This window comes from Nycticebus coucang, unplaced genomic scaffold (genome assembly GCF_027406575.1).
Source record: "Nycticebus coucang isolate mNycCou1 unplaced genomic scaffold, mNycCou1.pri scaffold_54, whole genome shotgun sequence".
Classification (NCBI taxonomy): Eukaryota; Metazoa; Chordata; class Mammalia; order Primates; family Lorisidae; genus Nycticebus; species Nycticebus coucang.
This window is the reverse complement of record NW_026515584.1, coordinates 490,831-509,115: the sequence shown is the minus strand read 5'-3', so window position 1 is coordinate 509,115 and position 18,285 is coordinate 490,831. Positions and strand designations below refer to the sequence as shown.

At 39.3% G+C, this 18,285-nt stretch overlaps 2 pseudogenes; both read left to right on the top strand.

Moving 5' to 3' along the window:
* Positions 1–299: 299 nt before the first annotated feature.
* LOC128579447 (succinyl-CoA:3-ketoacid coenzyme A transferase 1, mitochondrial-like) lies at positions 300–2,386 on the top strand (annotated as a pseudogene).
* A 4,480-nt stretch (positions 2,387–6,866) lies between these two features.
* LOC128579440 (CAP-Gly domain-containing linker protein 1-like) lies at positions 6,867–7,696 on the top strand (annotated as a pseudogene).
* The last annotated feature ends 10,589 nt before the right edge of the window (positions 7,697–18,285 follow it).

Genomic DNA, 18,285 nt, shown 5'->3' with positions numbered 1-18,285 from the left:
TCAGCACAGCTGCCTCAAACACATCAAGATCCAGGAGAGTAACCGGCCACTATGAGGCCATGAACCTTTGCAACCAGCCCACACTGTGACAAGAGCCTCCACTCCCCAGTGAGGACCCCTCCCAGCCTCACTTATTTATAAACCAGCAGCAGGCAGTGTGTGGCTGGCCCTTTGTACAGGCAGCCTCAAGGATGTTACTGGATGCACATTCAAGCACCTGGTAGGCGGTTCCTTCCCAGTGACTTGGCGGCAACCTGGGCCAGGCACACTGACATACTCAGATGTGCTCCAGCTCACAGATGGCTGCCTTCAAACTACTCTCCTGTGGGCTGTGGTTCTGTGCCTCTTCCCATGCCTCTGGGGTGCCTGGTCCCAGGGACGTGTTTGCAATTTTTCTACCAGTACTCCAGTGGAAGCTGTAAAACACAAACCCAATGGTGCAACAGTTCTGATTGGTGGTTTTGGTCTGTGTGGAATTCCAGAGAACCTTACTGGAGTAAAAGGACTAGCTGCAGTTAGCAACCATGCAAAGGTTGACAACTTTGGACTTCGATACAAGCAGATAAAATGTATGGTCTACTCCAGTGGGGAGAAAACGCAGAATTGGAATGACAGTACTTATCTGGTGAATTAGAAGTAGAGCTGACACCTCAGGGTGCACTTGCAGGGAAGATTCCTGCAGGTGGGGCTGGGGTTTCTGTATTTAACACCAGCACAAAGTATGGGATCCTGTTATAAGAAGGAGGATTCCAATCAAATACAAAAAAGATTTTAGCATCATCACTGCCAGCAGGTCAAGAGAGGTGAGGGAGTTCAGTGGTCAGTGCTTTACTGTGCAGGAAGCAATTACAGGGGCTTTAGCTTTGGTGAAAGCCTGGAAGGCAGAATGAGCAGGAAATGTAATTTTCAGGAAAATCAGGAGGAATTTCAATTTTCCAATGAGCAAAGCTGCAGCAATAACAGTGGTAGAGGTTGGAGAAATTGTGGATATTGGCACATTTGCTCCAGAAGACATTCATATTCCTCAGATTTAGGTATCTCACCTTATAAAGGGAAAAAACAATGAGAAAATAATTGAGTGTTTATCAATTCACAAAGATGTAAATGGAAAAGCCAAATTTGGGAAACCTGGAGATGATATAAGGGAACGTATCATTGAGTGGGCAGCTCTTGAGTTTGAGGATGGCATGGTCCATATCCAATACAACACGAAGCCAATGAAGATCTAATCAATGCAGGCAGGGAAACAGCTGTTATTCTTTTTTTATTTGTTTATTTTTACATAATATACATGTGTTTATTAGGTTTCCATTTTCTTGCCTTCACAAAATTAAAAAGGCTTAAAATTTAATAACAATAACAATGTTTAAGATAAGGACTAGAAAGAAATACCTCGTAAAGAATGAATGAACATAAATACATTCAGAAAAGAAATCAGACAATTGCTACATCAAAATATTAAGCAATAATTGATAATAATGCAAAGTAACATTCACATTGTCGGATAAGAGTATGTCTATAATATAATGCTTTGACTCAGATTCAGGATGGAATCATTAGTTAACTTATTATTTTTTTTAAGTCTCAAAAAATAGACAACTGATATTTATAAATAAAAGTAAAAGATAATTTCGAAAAACAGATCATGCCAAATCTTATAGATGATAGAAAAAGAAAAAAATACTTCAAGATCATTCTACTTGATCTGTGTACACCTGATATTAAAATTGGAGAAAATAGGGCGGCGCCTGTGGCTCAGCGGGTAGGGCGCCGGCCCCATATGCCGAGGGTGGCGGGTTCAAACCCGGCCCCGGCCAAACTGCAACAAAAAAATAGCCGGGCGTTGTGGCGGGTGCCTGTAGTCCCACCTACTTGGGAGGCTGAGTCAAGAGAATCGCCTAAGCCCAAGGATTTGGAGGTTGCTGTGAGCTGTGTGACGCCATGGCACTCTACCGAGGGTGATAAGGTGAGACTCTGTCTCTACAAAAAAAAATAAATAAATAAAATTGGAGAAAATATATTATTATAAGGGGGAAATTACAAACATATGTCACTTATCAATGAGGATGCAATATCCTAAACAGCATATTAACATGTCTTTTTTCTCCAGCCATGAATCATTTGCAATGATTAGAGGGGGACATGTCAATCTAACAATGATAGGAACAATGCAGGTTTCCAGATAAAGTGACCTGGCTAACTGGACAATTTCTGGGATGATGATAAAAGGAATGGTGGTTCTGTGGATTTAGCATCCAGTGCCAAAACCAAAGTGGTGGTCACCAAAGAGCATTCAGAAAAAGAAAATGTACATAAAAACATGAAGAAATGTACCTTACCACTGACTGGAAAGCAGTGTGTCAACTGCATTATTACTGAAAAGTAATATCACCCAGGTTATCTGTGAATCCATCAAACAATCCAAGAATGCAAGTTCATCGGTCCCAGTGATATCTTGTTCCTGGAGGAAAGCATCAATCAACTGGAGACCATCATTATTTTAAGGCTTAAATCTGGATTCACACACAAGCTGTGTTCCATGAGGACAAGAAGAAAGGGCTAACTCTGGGCTCTAGGAAGGCCTGACGGGAAGACACACAGAAGAGCACCAGGTATGACTTTTTCACTTTCAGCAAAACTCCTGCAGTGAAACAGATCACAAACTGAAATGTGGACACCTGTCCCAGGCTGGATGTTTTTCATTTTAAACCCTTTGTATTTAAGGTTTCAACTGCTCCAGGCAGCCTAGAGGAAGAAGGCTAAAAACTAGAAAGGTTTACTGTATACTAACGAGCAGTACCTGATTAGTTTTCTTCTAATATTTCAGGCTTTATGCAGCCATTTAGAATTTATTCTCTTAAAAGTACTCGACAGAGGTGGGCAGGAAGATGGCCCACTAGAGGCAAGTTTCCCCAGAGGCTCCTGACCAGAAGGGGAGATTCTGGACAGATTTGGCCTCTGAAACTGAAAGAGGGGAGCTGAGATAGGAAAAAAAAATAGACAAGCACACATGATACCAGCTGTGTAAACCTGTGATTCCAAGAAAGAGGTGCTAATGAACAAATTCCAGGTAGAAAGCCTGTTGCCAGGAGAAAAAGAGTCTCCTCCCCAAAGCAGGAGGCATGCTGCATTGTTTTCTCTGCAAGTGAGAAGGGGACAAAAGACCTCTCATTTTACCCCCTGAGTGAGAGTGAGAGCTGCTAAATACTGGGCCTCTTCCTCCTCCAGAGTGGCCCCCCCATAAGCCTAGGCATTATCCTGCTCAGCATGAAAATAAATACTCTTCCTGCAATTCTGAACTTTCATTCCAAGCTTTCCCCCTTGTCTGGCAGTCTGAAGGTCTACCTCCTGCAGAGCTCAGAGTGTGTGGCCATTCCCTTGGTGGTCTGCGCATTCATTATATGGATAGAAGCTGGGAAACAGTGACTTCAGTAGAGGCAGAGAGGAATGGGAAGAGAGGGACATTTGGGAGAAAGAAATGCATGCGACATTGCACTGAGGGCAGTAGCACTAACCTCTTTTCAGACTTTAAGGATGGAGCCACTGATTCTGGTGCAGAGGTACTGACCCCTGTTAAGACAGAGCCATTACTACCTAATTGGGACTTTATTTATTTTAAATTTTCCCCTTCTTTATTTTTATTAAATCATAACTGTATACATTAATGCATTAATGGGATATAATGTGCTGATTTTATATACAATTTAGAATCCTTACATAAAACTTGTTAACAAAGCCTTCACTTCACTTAATTATTGTGGTAAGACATTTGTACTCTACACTTAATGGGTTTGATATGTACCCTTGCAATATGCATGATAGACGAGGTCTCACTGTTTTACCCTCCCACCCTCCAACCACCCTTTCCCTTCCCCTCCTTCATCCTGGGCTATATTTCTGTTTTGTCTTTCATATGAAAATGTGCGTGATTATAAATTGGTTTCATAATAGTACTGAGTACACTGGATACTTTTTTTTTACATTCTTGAGATACTTTACTAAGAAGAATATGTTCCACCTCCATCCATGTAAACATAAAAGGGGTAAAGTCTCCATCTTTTTAAAGGCTGCATAATATTCCAGGATATACAGATACCACAATTTATTAATCCATTCAAAGGCACTTGAGCTTCTTCCATGAGTTGCCAATTATGAATTGAGCCACAATAAACAATCTGATGCAAATATCTTTGTTGTAAAATTACTTTTAGTCTTTTGGATATATACCTAGTAGAGGAACTGCAGGATGGAACGGCAGGTCTACCTTTAGTTCCTTAAGTGTTCTCCAAACTTCTTTCCAAAAGTAACATATTAGCCTCCATTCCCACCAGCAATGCAGAAGTGTTCCCTTCTTTCCACATCCACACTAACGTGTAGTTCGTTGATTTTGCGATGTGGGCTACTCTTACTGGAGTTAGATGATATCTCAAAGGGGTTTTGATTTTCATTTCTCTGATGATTGAAGATGATGAGCAGATTTTCATGTGTCTGTAGGTCACATGCTTGTCTTCTTCAGAGAAGCTTCTGTTCAATTTTCTTGCCCACAATGAAATGGGATCACTTGTTCTTCTCTTCTTAATAATTTTAAGTTCTTTGTGGATTCTGGTTATTAAGCCTTTGTCAGAAAAATAACCTGCAAATATCTTCTCTCATTCTGAGGGCTGTCGGCTTGCTTTACTTGCTGTGTTCATAGCTGTCCAGAAGCTCAGAGATCAAACTTTCACTCTTCACAGATAATATGATTTTATACCTGGAAAACCCCAGGGACTCAACTGTAAAACTCTTAGAAGTGATCAAGGATTATAACAGTGTCTCAGGATACAAAAACCATGCTCACAAATCAGTAGCTTTTATATATACCAGTAATAGTCAAGCTGAAAAAAACAGTCAAGGACTCTATTCCTTTTACAATAGTGCCAAAGATGAAATATTTGGGAATTCATAACAAAGGATGTGAAAGATCTCTATAAAGAGAACTATGAAACTCTGAGAAAAGAACTAACTGAAGACATTAACAAATGGAAAAACATACCCCATGCTCATGGCTTGGAAGAATCAACTTTGTTAAAATGTACATTTTACCCAAAGCAATATACAAATTTAATGCTATCCCTGTTAAAGCACCACTTTCATACGTTAAAGATCTGGAAAAATAGTACCTAATTTTATATGAAATCAGAAAAAAAATCTAATAGCCAAGACAATATTCAGAAATAAAAACAAATCAGGAGGAATCATGCTATCATATTTCAGACTATACTATAAATCTATAGTGATCAAAACAGCATAGTACTGGCACAAAAATGGAGAGGTAGCTATATAGAACAGAATAGAGAACCAAGAAATGAACCCAGATACTATTGTTATTCGATCTTTGATAAGCTTATCAAAAATTTAAATTGGGGCAAAGATTCCCTATTTAACAAATGGTGCTGGTAATTGGCTGGCAACATGTAGAAGACTGAAACTGGATCCACACCTTTCACCATTAACAAAAATTGAATCTTACTAGGTAAAAGATTTTTTTTTTTTTACCATAACCGTTTGTTAAAGTAGATACAGAACACTTCTTTTCTCAAATTTCAATACTGTTTTACATGTTTTCTGTTTGTGAAACAACTCCTATTATGTTTATAACCCCAAATTTCAATTGTTAACAGATTAACTTAATATTCACTTGTCAAACACAGTTGATAATCTTCAGGGGAAAATACATCAAAAGCATATATACAATTATAGAAGTTCTTACTATACATGTAGCATGGAAGATGCATTTTATTACTTTTTACATATTCTAAAAGACATTCAAATGAAGATAAATAGATTCAAACTGGCTGACAGACTGTTCTGTTGGTTGAGGTCCTTCATTTTATTTTTTGTGATAAGAAAATCCAAAATTATTAACATTGAATTTCTCATCATACATTCATCTAAAAACTGTTAAACTTGTAAAAGAAGATTATAGATTAACTGGTTAATTTAGGTTTTTTATACTGGCTTATTATTAAATTAATTTATTGCTGGGGATATCTGCTAGAGAAGGAAAAATGTTTTGGAGAAACTTCTTCCAGTTATTAGAATTTGGTAAAGAAACAAAATGAAAACAAAAGGAAAAAATAATTGCAAAGCCTTATGATGCTATTTTTTGGACTAGTCTTTTATGTTCAGATGATCGTTTTAAGTGTTTTCATTTTCATAAAGGTAAATACCTGAAAAGAAAGACACATTGTATATGGTTTTTCCCAAAATATAGCTTTTAAAAAAATATACACATATATCTATAAGCTAAAATTATGCAAAACCAATAAACAAAACACAGTAAAGAAAGCGGATGCAGCATATAGATTATAAAATGTCCCCACAGCAGTTGGGGGCTTCCCCCTCCCTTTACCTGTTTCATGATTTTATAATCACACCTAAGTATTATAAAGCCTGAAATAAAGGCACTACTGATAACAGGTAGTGCAAAAAAGCTCAGATATTTCTTTGAATAAAATACTTTTAAATGAGTAGATTAAAATGCAAAATGGCACATTTTTTTCAACTCATTCCAGTGTCAAAGCTTAACCAAAAACCGAAATATACAAATGCAGCCTGGAAACATTTTAGTGCAAATACGAAAAGTAATGGCATAATTTAGTTACTTTAAATAAGGTATTGTATGGGTAGGGATTTTTTTTATGAGGGACAAAGAATGTAATGGCATCTGGTGCAATGTCTTCAAACTTAAGAAAACAAAATAAGAGGTGAAAACTCACCTACTAATTATTTAATTTATCAATCTAACTTATAAGGGGAGACTAAAGTGTGATTTGTGAAGAACAAAATATTTTCTTAGATTTGTTGATGGCAGCAAAAAATAACATATGAGTTCTCCTGAAGTCTATAAACAGAAGTCAGCATTGCAAGAAGAGAACATTAAACTTGCCGAGGAGCTGGGGAGAAGCAGAGACGAAGTCACAAGTCATCGAAAGCTGGAAGAGGAAAGATCTGTGCTCAATAATCAGTTGTTAGAAATGAAAAAAAGAGAATCCAAGTACATAAAAGATGCAGATGAAGAAAAAGCCTCCTTGCAAAAATCCATCAGTATAACTAGTGCCTTACTCACAGAAAAGGATGCAGAGCTGGAAAAACTGAGAATGAGGTCACAGTGCTCAGGAGAGAAAACGCCTCTGCCAAGTCCTTGCATTCAGTTGTTCAGTCTCTAGAGCCCGATAAGGTGAAGCTTGAGCTCAAGGTAAAGAACTTGGAGCTTCAACTCAAAGAAAACAAGAGGCAGCTCAACAGCTCCTCAGGTAATACTGATACTCAGGCAGAAGAGGATGAAAGAGCCCAGGAGAGTCAGATTGATTTCCTGAATTCAGTAATAGTGGACCTTCAAAGGAAGAATCAAGATCTCAAGATGAAGGTAGAGATGATGTCAGAAGCAGCCCTCAATGGGAATGGGGATGAGCTCAACAATTATGACAGTGCTGACCAGGAGAAACAGTCTAAGAAGAAGTCTTGCCTCTTCTGTGACATTTGTGACTGCTTTGAGCTGCATGACACAGAGGATTGTCCTACCCAGACACAGATGTCTGATGACCCTCCCCACTCTACACACCATGGCAGTCAGAGTGAGGAACGCCCGTACTGTGAGATCTGAGAGATGTTTGGCCACTGGGCAGCCAACTGCAATGACCACAAGACCTTCTGATGAAGCCTCAAGTCAAGAACTTGGCTTTTTCAGGCGTGTTAGTGTTTAAGCAATTTAACACCAGCATTGTGTGTACAGACTTCAGGAGAACTCATATGTTAATTTTTGATGCCATCAACAAATCTAGGTAAAAGATTTAAACGTAAGACATCACACTATAAAGATACTTTGAGAGAGTGCAGGGCAAACCCTTGAAGAAATTCACCTGGCAGTATCCTTTATGAGGGGACCCCTCCAGGCAATTGAAGCAACACCAAAAATACATTACTTGGATATTATCAAAGTAAAAACCTTCAGATTGGGAGTTTAATGGGTGGGGGTGCTGACCGTGATTTGGACATTCAAGGGTGAAGCCACTGACTTCTGGTTGGGACTTTTGCCTGTGGGAGTGTGGACTCTCAAAGGGTGCAGTCATTGATGCCTGGTTTGGACTTTAAAGGGCTGGGCACTGACACCATGTTTGGACTTTCAAGGGTAAATGAACTGATTTCCAGTTCAGACTTACAAGGCTGGAAGTGCTGATACCTTAGTCCTAACTGTGGCTACTGATCTTTTCAGAATTGGTCATACACAGGAGGGGGCAGTCTCCATCCTCTTGTGTATGTTGGCTGTAAATGTCTGTGGATTTCTACTATCTAGGAATTAAGAGACCCTTTGATCTCTCCCTACCAGGTAGTGATTGTACTGTCCAGGTCAATCTGTTGAGAACTCTAGACATGGGCTGTCCACCTGGGGTCTCTCTGAGGTTGAGCTGTGGTTGTTTTGAAGTGGGAAAGAACTGAATATCCTTCACCATCTGTCGCTTATCAAAGGAAAAGTGACAATGTGTCTGGGTTCCTTTATAGATACTCTATGCTAGTCCATATATCTACATCTCTGTTTTTCTGCCAGTACCACGCTGTTTTAATCACGATAGACTTGGAGTATAACCTAAAATTTGGCAACGTGATGCCTCCAGATTTCTTTTTATTTCTAAGAATTTTATTTACTAATAGGGTTTTTCTGGTTCCATATGAATTGACGTACTATTTTTTCAAGATCTTAAAGGTCTGACATTGGTGCTTTGATGGGTATTGCATTGAATCTATAGATTTCTTTGGGTATTATGGAAATTTTAACATGTTGATTCTTCCCAGCCATGGGCATGGTATGTTCTTCCATTTGTTAACATCTTCGGCTAGTTCTTTTCTCAAGGTTTCATAGTTCCCTTTACAGATATGTTTCACATCTTTTGCTAGATATATTTCCAAGTATTTCATCTTCTTTGGCACTACTGTAAAAGGAATAGAGTCCTTGACCATATTTTTGGCTTGACTATTGTAGGTATATATAAAAGCTACTAATTCACAGGTAATGATTTTGTATCCCGAGACACTGCTATATCCCTTGATCACTTCTAAGTGCTTCATATTTGAGTCCCTGGGGTTTTCCAGGTATAAGATTATCTAAAAAAGTGAGAGTTTGACCTCTTCTGTCCTTATTTGAATAACCTTGATCCCCTTCTCTTGCCTGATTGAGAAGTCTAGGACTTCTAGTACTGTGTTGAATAACAGTGGTGACAGTGGGCATCCTTGTCTAGTTCCAGATATGAGTGGAAATGTTTTCAATTTTACTCCATTCAATATACTATTGGCTTTGGGTTTGCTGTAGATGTCCTCTATCAGTGTAAGATATAGCCCCTCTAAGCCTATTTCTTAAGTATGCTAATCATGAAAGGATATTATCAAAATCCTTTTCTGTATCAATGGATAGAATTATATGGTTTTTGATTTTATTTATATGGCATATTATAATTATAGGTTTATATATGTTGAGCTAAACTGGTAACCCTAGAATAAAACCAACATGAACGTAGTGTATAATTTTTTTAATATGTTGTTGAATTCTTTTTTATAGGATCTTATTGAATATTTTTGCATCAATATTTACTAATGGTATTGTTCTATAATTATCTTTCTTTGTTGGGCCATTTCCTGGTTTGGGAATCAGGGTGGTATTTGCTTCATAGAATGTGTTGGGGAGGATTCCTTCCTGAACTTTGTTTTAGAAAATATCATGTAATGTAGGTACTAGTTCCTCTTTGAAGATTTGGTAGAATTCTGATGTGAAATCATCTGGTCCCAGGATTTTCTTTTTTTGGAGAGTCTATATACTTGCTGCTATTTCAGTGCAGAATATAGGTCTATTTGAAATCTCTAATTCTTTCTGGTTGAATTTAGGAAGGTGGCGTACTTCCAGGTATTGGTCCATTTCCTCCACATTTTCATATTTCTGAGAATAGAGTTTTATTACAGTAATCATTGAAGAATTTTTTTTGAATTTCTGTGTTATCTGTTGTTATTTCCTTTTTTGTTTCTGATAGAAGTTATTATAGATTTTACTTTTCTGTTTATTGGTTAGTCTAGCCAGAGATTTATTGATTTTATTCACCTTTCCAAAGAACCAAATTTTTGTTTTGCTGATCTACTGAATGATTCTTTTGTTTTCAATTTTATTTAATTCTGCTTTAATTTTGGTTATTTCTTTTCATATGGTGGGTTTGTAATTAGATTGTTCTTCTTTTTCCAGTTTCTTGAGATGTCCTAATAAGTTGCTGATTTGCTCCCTTTCTGTTTTCTTGATGAAGGTATCTAATATTATGTATTTCCCTCTAAGGACTGCCTTTGCAGTATCCCACAGTTTCTGTCTTCATTATTATTTTGATCGCCAAATCTGATGATTTCTATCTTATCTCATATTTAATCCAGCTATCATTCTTTCCATGACTTTGCTTGAGTATGAAGATTTCTGCTACTGTTGAGTTTAATTTTTATTCTGTCATCACAGTCCAAGAAAGACGATTAATCATTTCTATTCTTTTGAATTTGATACAATTAGACTTGTGTCCTAAGATATGATCAACTTTGGAGGATGATCCATTGGATGAAGAGAAGAATGTGTATTCAGTTTTATTAACATGAAATGTTCTGTAAATTTTCCCCAGGGTGAAGTTTAAGTACATTGTTTCCTTCTTTAGTTTCTTCGTGGAGGGTCTATCCAGAACTGCCAAAGGGGTGTTAAAATCTCCAACTATTATACTGCAGGAAGATATCAAATTAGTCATGTCAGTTAGTCTTTCCTTTATAAATTGAGGAGCATTCAGGTAGGGTGTATAAATGTTAATTATTGAAATCTCTTCACAGTGAGTGTTTCCCTTGACAAATATGTAGTATCTTCCTTATTTTTTCTTATTTTAGTTGGCTTAAATCAAATTATATCTGCAAATAAGATGGCAACTCCTGCTTTTCTGATTTTCATTTGCCTGTAAATGAATGACCCATCCTTTCATCCTGAGTCTTTCTTTCTTCTTTGAGATAAGATTAGTCTCCTGTAGGCTACAGACATATGGTCTGAGTTTTTTGTTTGTTTGTTTGTTTTTTATCCAGTCACCCAACCTGTGTTTCTTGGAGGAGAATTTAAGCCATTCACATTATGGAAGAATTGATAGGTATAGTAGTGTATTGGCTGTCATGTTTTTCAAAGGTCCTGTGTATATTTTTAATTATTTAACTGTTGCAGGAATACAAGGCCCAATGAAGAGAAAGAGCAACCAAACACCACGTTTATAAGAGGAAGGGCTTTATTCACCAGCCGGGAGCTTACGGCATAGAAGAATTCCAAACGGCCATGCTCCCCAACTGTCTTGGTCTTTCCCTTTTTATTGACAGTCAAAAAGTTCCACCCCACAGGTACCCTTCTCACCGGCCAGTTTGAATCAAGCAGGAGATGACATTCCCGCCCCTACAGAACTACAGGATTTCACAGAACTTGGAAATTTCCAAGTTTCAGGAAGTTAAGTTTAAAAATACCCAAGAGCTGAGTCACCGTGGAGAGGACCCTGCATGTGTATACTTGTGGTCTCCTTGAGAAAACCTGTTCTTCTAGATCTCACCCTTCTCGGGTATCATCTCTTATTCCCCCTTTTTGAGACTCCAATATATTTTAATTTGGGGTCTCAATATCAGCTTGTTTCTGCAGGTGCAAATATTAATTACTTTTCAGCACTGAGATTTTAGGGACTGTGACTCTTGGTGGGTTCTCTACTCAGGCCTTAATAGTACTATGGTGGTGCGCTAATATACATATGAGTTTTTACTTTTCCCTGTGACATTTCCCCCTTTGCCAAAAGTTCAAAGTCCAAAGTCCAATTAAGATAAGTCCCTCAAGGAGTTTCCTCAGGCTTCATCCATGCATTGACCAGCCAGCTCCCAGTATGTGCCTGGAGCAGGGCATGTTGATTGTCGCAGGGTATGTCGATTGTCTTAAAAGTTACCTTTACTTTCCAAGGGTCAGGGAAGCCCTATTCAGCCAGCTGTGATGACTCTAAATGAGGATTCTTTCCATCTTCACTGCTGTGCGTGTGGTCAGAATGATGGTGTAAAGTCCTTTCTACCTTGGTTTCAGGGGGACCAAGTTCTGATTCCAGACCTATACTTGGTCCCCTTGATCTTCCAGAGAGAAAAGATGTAAAGACGCAAATGACTAAACAGAACACAGTTAAATACCCCGGTGGAGATTTTCCTTGTTACTCTTTATAGGGTTTTTGTCTATTCAGTTCAGTCTTTCCAAGTTCTTTTAGGAGTTCCAGCTTAATTGCAGAAAATTGACAGAGGCCTCTTTGAACAACACCAGTGGCAAGGCCTGCCAGTTAAGCTTTGCTTCCTGACAGAGTTTACCAATTTCTGCTCTTATGGTACTGTTTATGCACTTTACCCTGTCTAAGCTTTGAGGCCTATTAATTATTCAAAGTTTTAGCTTATTATTTGTCCTAGTTCTGTTATGAAGACTAGCCCATTGTCAAATTTAAAACAGTGGCTACCTAAACCATGGGACGATTTCTCTGGGAAATATTTTTACTACTTTAGGAGTCCTTTCTATCCTGATGGGGAAGGCTTTTACTTATTCCAAGTCTGATAGACCATCACCAGCCAGTACTTGTTCCCTCTAAACCTGGTCATTTCAGTAAAGTCTACCTGGAAGTCCTTGAAGGGCATTGCTCCATACGAGTGGATCTCTGGTGGTACCGCTGGTTCTTGGCATGAATTGAACTGGCTGCCGGTGACACACTGTAGACTGACAGTTTTGGCCAGGGCTGCCAGGTGGGAGATGTAGAAGTATTGGCCAAGCAACTTCATCAAATATTCCTGTCACCACGGTGGCTCCTAGAATCTGGGGGACTGCTACTCATTCATCTGGCATCTTTATTCATCCTCCCTCTGCTTCCTGATTCCCCTCTGCTGCTAACCATTTCTTCTCCTCCCAGGAGTAGATAGGGGTGATCACAGGGACCCATGGGATGAGGGGAGCCACTCGTGACACCTGTTACATCTGGGAGGCAGCCCTCTTTGACTCAGTGTCAGCTCTGGTGCTCCCCTTAGTGATGGTGGAAGCATCTCTTTGAAGTTCACGGCAGTGCATAACTGCCACTTTCCGAGGTTTCCATACTGCCTCTAGCAGCTGAAGTTATCTCCTGATGATACTTAATGTCTTTTTTTCCCCCCAGAATTTAATAGTCCCTTCTCCTTTTACAAATATCCTGCATACTTGGAGAGTCAAAAAAGTATACTTAGAGTCTGTGTAAATATTTATACTTTTTTCTTGGCTTAACTCTAAGGCTTGGGTCAAGGCAATTAACTCAGCCTTCTGAGCAGATGTCCCTTGAAGTAGAGGCTTAGCCTCCACAGTCTCTGTTAAGGTAACCACTGCATACTCAGCCCACCACTCACCTTGCGCTGTCACGTAACTACTTTCATCTACATACAAGTCCCAGTCTGCATCTGTCCAAGGCTGGTCACACAAGTCAGTTCTTCTAGAGTACACATTATTTATAACTTCTGTACAGTCATGCTCAGTCTCTCTTCCACTGACTGGAAGGAGCATGGCTTGGTTTAGAGTGTTGCAGTAGAGAGCCAAAAGTGTCCCTCAGTGTCCACTAAATTGACCACAGAGTGCGGTACTTTCACTCTGAGATCGTGCCCTAGAGTCAGCGTATGAGCTTCTTGCACAAGGAGAGCAGTAGCGGCTAGAGCCTGTAAATAGGGTGGCCAACCTTTTGCCACTCTATCCAACTGCTTAGAGAGGTAGGCTACAGGCCTTGGCAAGGACCTAAACAGCTGGGTTAATATACCCACAGCCATTTTATCACTCTCTGAGACATACAGAGTAAAAGGCTTGGCCAAGTTTGGCAGTCTCAATGCAGGTACAGCCATCAGCCTCATCTTTAGCTGCGAGAAGGCATGTTCCTCTTTTCCTCCCCACTCCAAGGGCACTCTCTCCTCTCCTTTAGTTGCCTCATACAAGGGCTTAGCTAAAACGGCAAAGTTAGGGATCCAAAGACGATGGAAGCCAACCGGGCCTAAGCATTTTTAAATCTGCTTTTGGCTCATGGGGTTGAGGAGGTAATTAATGACCCGCCTCCATTTCATGCCTAGATACCTCTACCCCTGCTGGATAGTAAATCTTCGATAATGTACTGGCTGCTGGCAAATCTGGGCCTTCTGTTTGGATAATTTATAGCCACATACCTCTAGATGTCATAAAAGACAGTCCATACCTCGGGCACAGACCTCCTGGGTAGAATGTCCTGAAAGGAGGTCATCGACATATTGGAACAGCACACATTCTAATTCCTCAGCCTGGAATTTCTGGAGGTCACAAGCCAGCCCTTCTCCAAAAATTGTCGGTGTTTTGAACCCCTGTGGCAACCTGGTCAATGTGTACTGTTTCCATGTCTGGTCTCTCCCACTGGAAAACAAACAGTCTCAGGCTTCCCAGAGCCAGCCTTATACTGAAGAAGGGTTCTTTTAAGTTCATACAAGAGGGCCACTTGGCTTCTGCTGGCAGCAGATTCAGCAGAGTAGGATGCAGTGTTTACAGTTACACCATTTACTGGGAAATTCTAGATAACATTTAATACTGCACAAGTTTTCCAGTGTAGCCAACAGGTGACCTTTGTGGAGTCTTAAGGCTTCAGAGTAAATATAACTACTGCATGTAATTCTATACTCTTTGGCCAGTCTCTTAGTCCCATTTAACAGATCAATTTAGTAAAACAGTTAGGTCTCATTTTATGAGTTGACAGTACAGACAAGGCTGGGATATAAATACAGGTGGACCACAGCCTCTTTTTCCTCCTTTTAAACTATTTTTATCTCTCCAATTTCTCTTTTTACTAAAGGCAAATTATAGTAGAACTAACTTATTTGCCAAAATAAACTGTACCTTCAGTATATGGGGTCTGATTATTTGCATAAAGTGCAGTAAGAATAATTAATTATTAGACATCTAGGATCTTCTTTTCTTTAAAATTGACTTTGCTGGAACCTCTTATAAGGAATCTCAGGCTGGACTTTTTGAAATCCTTTCAGAACCCAGGTTTCAACTGTGCCTTTAGATACCTGTATGCATTGGGTAAATTCCTCTTCTCTTGAAGTTCCCAAGCACATTTCAATTCCCAGACCCGTTAGCAAGTGACTGTCATTACGTACCACAGATCAGGAAATGTTACTGATGGGTATCTGGCCAGTTTTCCAAAGGGCTTTTTTATTGGCCTTATAAAGTCAACTTTAATTCTTTAATGCAGTCTGCACACCTCTGGAAATGCTATTCCAGCCAAAGCTTTGGTAAAATAACCAGTGCCTTCATCATGTCCTATAGAATAAAACAGATTCTTATTGAACTTATGCAAATAACTTTATTGTCAGAAAGTAAGAGTACTTACAAATGGCTTTCAAATTCCAGAGAAATCAAGGAGAGAGAAAAATACATGTTTCAAACTCTGCTCATAAGTATATATACATTTCTTGAAAAGCTACAAATAGCTCAAAAGACAAAAAAAGATTTTCTTGATTTCTGGAAAACAGAACACAGAAAGAATCATTCAAGCAAAAAGCCATTACACACTAGACAAGTTCCATGTAACTGATTTCTGTTCTTTTGAAGTTAGGTTAGCAATACTCATAGACATGTTAACTTTCCAAGGAAAGTTCTAAAATCGGCTTTTTAGTCCAAAGGTATTCAATTTCCAAAGACATCAGAAATTTGAATTTGAGAGAATTCATCAGCTTCTCTTAATATTTCTTTTTCTTTTTAGGATGAACTTTGGGTTCAGCCAGTTACATAAGAAATAGTTTTTTTTTTTTTAAGATGAATTAAAATTATTACCAACCATATATGTTAGGACAGAGCAATGTTTTATACATTAGGACAGACCAATGCTTTATACATTAGGACAGACAAATGCTTTATAATATTGGAATATATATGTATAAAACCATAATCCACATAAAATTCATCACCATTTCATATTTAACAATGTTTCCTATATATTTTTAATAAATCAAATAAGTTTAATTTGTTTTTCCGTGACTTTCAGTGGTCTTAATATTTCAAGAAGACCAAATTTATAGTTGTTTTTTTTTTGTTGTTGTTTGTTTGTTTGTTTGTTTGTTGGCCTGAGCCAAGTTTGAACCCGCCAGTCTCAGTGCATGTGGCCCAGCATTGCAACTACTGCCCTACAGGCACCAAGCCACAGATTTAGTGTTTTTATTTTGGAAGATTCCTCAAATATCAAAGGCCTAAAACATTTGTTTAAACAAAATTACAAGCCAAAAGATTTGAAAGGAAATGCATAGTCAACTGGGTCACATGTAAATTCTTTCACAAATTCTTTTATGCGCTTTTTTAACCTGCACAGACCATCTACAAGCATTTTAAACTTTCTTTAACGTTTGCCCTGCCTTCCACTTTCTTACACAACCATGCTGTTTTAGGACAAAATTATCACGCAAGATTCTTTCTTTACACAATACCATTTTCCTTTCTGTTTAATTTCTCTTACTCTCAAAAACTCACTTCCCACAAAACAGGATCCCAATTTACCATGAAGTTACCCATTCACTCAGCCAAACTGATAACTAGAAGGTTTAAAAGGCAAAAATCTTATCCTTTGACAAAGAGTTAGTTTCCCCAACAATTTAAACAACAAAATTATTACATTTTACAAATGAGAGACATTTTATGAGATGTAACATTGATACAGAATTTTCCCACTCAGGGCTGGACAGGGAACCACCATTTTTCAGGCTCAGGTGAGCTTAGACATCAGACTCCCATCTCCAGGCACAAACCCTCTGAGCCCCAGCAAGCTCATGGACAAATCAGTCTGAAAACTTTTGGACAGCTCCACCTTGACTAAGGTGCACACACCCTAATCCCCTCCCCAGACAAAAACTACAGCAAAGACCTAATAACCTTGTCCAAGGTGAGGCACTTCATTCATTTCATTTGCTAGAACACCCCTTCAGTTTGTAAAGGTATTTTTCCATCTACCAAGTCCTGGCCAAAATATCTCTCAGGACCAATTATTTACCCATAGAAAAAGTACTTATGCAGAAAACCTCTGATCTGGGCCTCCTCCTCCCTTCCAGGGGCTATTCACCTTGGAGACCTGTTGCTTATATGGATACAGCCTTGTCCAGCACGAGATTTACACTCTCTTCCCCAGATTTTCAAGGGCCATCCAGAGCTCACTGGACTTCTTCAACCGCAACACTTTTCAAGGCACGACCCCTCTGCCAATAGCTCCGGTACCCCCCACTCTCTCTGCATGCCCCTCAATCCAACAAAATGCCATTTTATCACTGATCTGTGGCCCATGGGCTCAATTCTCAAATTCCTGAGACCAAACACTCACTGAAGAAATTCCATTAACAAAACTACACCAACATCCTTTCTAATGTCTTTTCATTTCTCCCAAGTCCCACATGGCCACGTGGCCACCACCAAAGACAGAAAGCTGAAAAACTGGAACTTCCAGTTTATCTCAGAACAGCGGGGGGACAAAGTTGGAGCAGGGAAGAAGGGCACACTCACACATTCCTTTCACCTCATGAATGGCGGAGGGTGGGGGTGGGGAACCCCATCTATTGTTACCCATCTCAGTCATTCTCAAAGCACTCACATACACACAATTCCAACTCACTTCTTAAACTGGGCAGCCTCGATTTCCCACTGAAGCTGCCACTTAGCCATAGGAGGCAAAACAACACTCCCCTAGGCCCTGTGAAGGGAGTCCAACTCCACCCTTGGAGTTCTCTCAGTCACACCACATTCCACATGCCGCACCCTCGGCATCATGCCGCAGCGAGGTGGCGCTGTCCACGTTGTAAAACGAAGGAAAGGAGGTCTGTGCTCCCCGGAGCGAAGCCCCCAGCACCCCCAGTGTGCACAGCAATAGAAATGTTGCCTAGCATGCTGTTTTTTGACGCAATCATCTATGGGGTACAACATACAACTAAGAAACCTTTATGTTTTGATTGAATGCTTGTTTGTCTTGTCAATTTTAAGAATAAACACAGTGGTTTACTGATCCAGATTAAGCACAACAAGAATGGCTGTGTCAGACTCAGTGACTCCAAGTAAGCCTGGTCAACAGCACGTCCCTACCATAAATGTCAGTGACTTGAGACAATGCAGGCACAGCAAACAAGATGTTCCAACACGACATGCACTATCACCACCTGCAGTAAAACTTTACTTAGAAAAACATC